This window comes from Solanum lycopersicum, chromosome 8, assembly GCF_036512215.1.
Source record: "Solanum lycopersicum chromosome 8, SLM_r2.1".
In the NCBI taxonomy this organism is placed as follows: domain Eukaryota; kingdom Viridiplantae; phylum Streptophyta; class Magnoliopsida; order Solanales; family Solanaceae; genus Solanum; species Solanum lycopersicum.
In genome coordinates, this window is record NC_090807.1 from 49,784,105 (window position 1) to 49,788,652 (window position 4,548).

Genomic DNA, 4,548 nt, shown 5'->3' on the forward strand with positions numbered 1-4,548 from the left:
TAGAAAAAACTCATTTTATATTCATTATGATGCTCATGTACATCAGTTCTAACCATATTACAACAATTTTCAACCAAAGAATAAATTAGCCAATTCTTCAAAAATTTTACAGTGAGGAGGCAGCCTTACAGTGATTTATTCTACATTTTTCAAAAATACAACTTTTAAGTAATTCATGATCGAAACATGATAATATGCAAGATAAAATCATATAAACACATCTTACAATATAATCATTGTTTTATCGAAATTGGAATTTTTTTTTGTCTTTTTTGGTGGAGATTTTCGACTTTTCTAGAGTTGCCACTTAATTTTTGAGAAAAATTGAGATAAACATTGTTTTAAAAAAGACTTAACAGAAAAATCATTTGAAAATAATCAAAGGGGTTCGGAAATTCCTATTAATGTCTTAGGAAGGTTTTGAAAACACCTAAGACGTTCAGCTTAATTTAGCTTCCGGCAACTAACTAAATTTGGCTTAAATTGATTGGTGTAGAAACATTTTTAAAAGTTATTTAAACATGAATGTTAAACTCATTTAAGATTGTTACGAAAGTGAAAACTATTTATCTAAGTAAATTTTAATTTTTGTAAAATCCTTTAAAGATATTTTCCTTGATTTGATCTAGTCGTTAAAACCAAAGTGGCGTATTGTGGGAAATTGGATTTTCTCAACCTTTAGAACTAACGACAAGTAAAACAGATAAGTAATAAAAAGCAAGTAAAGAGAGAGAGGGAGAAAGATATTTTGGTCCAAATCCGGATCATCTGTTCACCTGGACCTATTTTGGGTTTTCTGACCCATTTTCATTTTAGGCCTTTGACCCCTATTTTCCTTACCTGTCATAGACTAAACAATAATAAAAATAAGTAAAATTTACAAGGCTTAAACCCGAAAATAACAAAATATATTTGTTCGAGAATTGGCACTTTTTGACTCATTTTCAGCTTTTTGAGGTCATTGCTGATCGTTTACTTGGGTTTTAACCCAAATAATAACATCTTTCTTCTCTTTCGCAGCATGAAGGTTGACACAAGGAGAATTGAATGCAAGGGGGTAGGGAGTCCGAGTGGACTCAACATGGGATAGTGTTCATGCAAAGAAGATAAAGGTAATGATTTAGCACAAGTGAATTAAACAAGTAGGAGCTGATATTTATAAAATAAAGCAACTCATATAGCATGTCAGATATTTGATATTCTAATAATAACCTATCGTTGTTGACTAACTTAACACCAATTTGTCTATGAATAAATAAAACACCAAACTTCATATAACGTAGAATAATTAAAACGGCAAAGAAAATAATTAGACCGTACAGACAACATAATCAATATCTCATTGAGCCAGAATGTTCAAAAAAAAAAAAAATTCTTAAGAAATCACAACTAACTTTTCATAACATGTATGGGCTATGAAAAGTTACTCGATCAGGAGATAGCTCGAATTCATAAATTATAGAATAGCAGATGCATAGTTAAGAAAAATACACTGGGATTTTAATATAAATAAAGGGATAAGCATGAATATAAAGTTTCCGCCACATAAATCTCAAACAAATATTCAACCAACGAAACAACCTTATATAGATTTGCATTCACAAATGATCAAGTGTGTAGGTGTCCACCAAATTTAATTCCCAGGGATGGAAGACAACAAACGAACATATTGATGTCTAGATTATAAAGTTGACAACAATTCCAACTATACTGAGAAGACATACTTAAAGAAAACAAGAAGAGAAAGATAAATAAATAAATAAATAAATTAGCCAACCAAACCTAAAACAATATTAAAGCTCCAGCTGAAACTCAAAAAATTAGAACAAATGTGCTTATAACTACTGTAGCTTTCAAGATGAATTATTTCCAAATTTTTATATAAGCATATGATTTTATTGTGGCAGGTTTATCAGTGAGTAATCAAAAAAGCAAAATAATCACATCCTCAATTCCTACAACTTAATTCATATCAGTGTATTCAACTAGTCATCTAATTCGAGGGAGAATAATTTTATCCTCTTCATTTTCAAATCTAACCAGATATATTTCTAAGTGTAAACAAATATCAACAACCTTTCAAAAGGATATGCTGAGAATTACAACCTATATAAAATAATCCGGTGCAGTAAACTCGGCCAAATGCAACATTTAATCCGCTTAAATATAACAAATACTCAGCCTCAAAACCAAACTAAAAGACACAACTATAAACAACGACAAATAAAAACATGTAGGAGAAGGTCTAAAAGGGTGTCGAGGAAGGTCATAAGTGATAAATAAAACAAAGATCTATATACGATATCATGCTCTCGATACTCCCTAGGTGGAGATTAACTACAATCAAGCTTAGATAAAAGAAACATAACAAAATAAATTAATAACAGGAAGGGGCAGAAAGCTACTACAATTTGGCATATAAACCTAACAGCCACACCTAACACCAGAAAGTGTTCAAAGCTAATGTACAGGGAATCAATGATTCATAAAAAAAAAAAAGCAAAATCGGAAGCAAATGTCATCGCCTAAAAAAACTCATGATATTCACGTCCATGCTTATGAAGACAACATAATTTGGTCCCATCTCATATACCCGAAACCGAATACGGAGTGAGCGGAAGATGAAACACACAACAATTTTTCAAAGTATAATGAACCACGATGAACAGTTCCGGGCAGCCACAAAAGGAAAACACATATATCATACATTAGCTCACCAATAACATATAACCATCAATCGATTAGGACGACTTTGCTCTCATAATGCGACTCTACCACAGAAAAGAAAATGAAGGAATATAGGGAAGAAATGTTACCTTTCAAAATGCAGCGAACTAAGGAGAACGACGAGCAGGGGTAATGTCTAGCTGTCAACACTAAAATGCGCACACTAACCTGCAAATAAGCGAGTCTGAGGGCGGAATTTTGAACTCTAAGGAACCTTAGAAAGGTGAGGACGAACTATGGGAGAAGAGAGAAACTTGGACAGTAACTAGTTCCCTTCCCTTTCCTTTCCTTGAATGTGTGTTCTATGTCTTGTGGCTACTTTGCCTTATATGTTTTCTCAATGTCTTTGCTCTTAAGAAACTTCCAAGATGAAGAAACAAACTCTAAGACTTTTGCTCAACTTTTCTTTCAACAAGAAAAATATAACAAGCTCCTCCAAAATTCCTCTCTCTGTAACCCTTTTTTTTTTTTAAAAAAAACGAGAATCAAAATCAGAAAACATTCCAATCGTCCAACAAGATTCCCCCCCCCCCCCCCAAAAAAAAACCCGTAGTCCCTGCCTCCAAAATCCTCAAAAAAAATAATCCGTCCCAAAAAAAAATCCCTTGACTTGATGGAGAAACGAGAATATATAGAAAAAGGGTTAGGGTTTTTGGATTGGGGGGAAAGGCGAGGAAAAAATTGAACTTTCAAGCCCCCTTTTGAATTTTTTTTAATTCCCCAAACCTCGCTGTATTTGGACGAACACACCTTTTTTGAGGTTCTTGTCCCATTCCAGAAAAAGAAGGGCGGACTAACGACTACATCGGATCGATCGTCCTTGACGGAGCAACGTGGCTCCATCCTACGCTATCAAGGACGCAACAATAGCTGGAATCGTGGCCAAAGTTGCACAACCGTACGATTCGATATCAACAAGGAGAAGAAAACAAAATCAAATCGTACTCTCTCCGGCCATTCGCTGCTTTCCATGTAAATTGACGCCTTCCGTGAACTTGCCCGCGCGTGGAGAGGATTAGAGCGCGTACCGGAGTGACAGGTTTTGTTCACGCGTGCCATCGCATGCCCTCTGTCAACGTCGCCATCTATTCCGTCATCCTTTTTGACCGTTGGCCGCCACTTTCGTTAACTCGCTCTCGTGTGGGAAGGACGAGGATGGCAGGGCATTGCTGGAGACGTTCACGCGTCTTTGCGCCGTCACCGTCACTGTATCGCTATAAGAGAAAGTTGGGGAATCTGGATGGGTATTGCCTTTGTTCTGATTTTCCGTGGGGGTAAAGATTTGGGTCGGATCGAGAAACAAGGTGGGCTGGAGGACATTTTGCTCCACAAATAGTGATAAAATGACTATGTTTTTCATATATAAAACGGATAAATAGATTTGTAGGCATATGGAATTCAGAATATCTGAATTAGATCTATTTCACGAGTTCTACTAAAATTTGCATAAAGTAAATTGGCAATAATTAATGAATGAGCTTCTAGACTTTGAGAAGATGAAATAATTAACTCCACTGCAAACTTGTAACTCGAAAATATAATTACTAATCTAGACGATATTTATTTAATACAATATTAAGTAAAACTAAAATCTTTTTTAGGCGGTTTTCAAATACTTTAAACTAATTATGTAAAACATATAAAAACACATATCACTTAGAACACCATAAAATATTGACTAAAGCTACCTTAAAGGTGTAACGACCTGTTTAGTCGTTTTGAACAGCAGATTTTATTTCTAGAAAAAACAGGCTGAGGCGACGGACCCCACGACGGACCGTCATGGGCACGACGGACCGTCGCAGGGTCTCGTTTCAAAAC

At 35.0% G+C, this 4,548-nt stretch overlaps 1 long non-coding RNA gene across 1 annotated transcript; it reads right to left on the reverse strand.

The window, feature by feature from the left end:
- Window positions 1-722: 722 nt before the first annotated feature.
- Window positions 723-3,976, reverse strand: LOC104648807 (uncharacterized). The gene is made up of 2 exons (XR_742767.4): window positions 2,817-3,976; window positions 723-850 (listed from the first exon to the last, which is right to left on the reverse strand). It is a non-coding gene; the product is annotated as an uncharacterized lncRNA (long non-coding RNA).
- Between the last annotated feature and the right edge of the window lie 572 nt (window positions 3,977-4,548).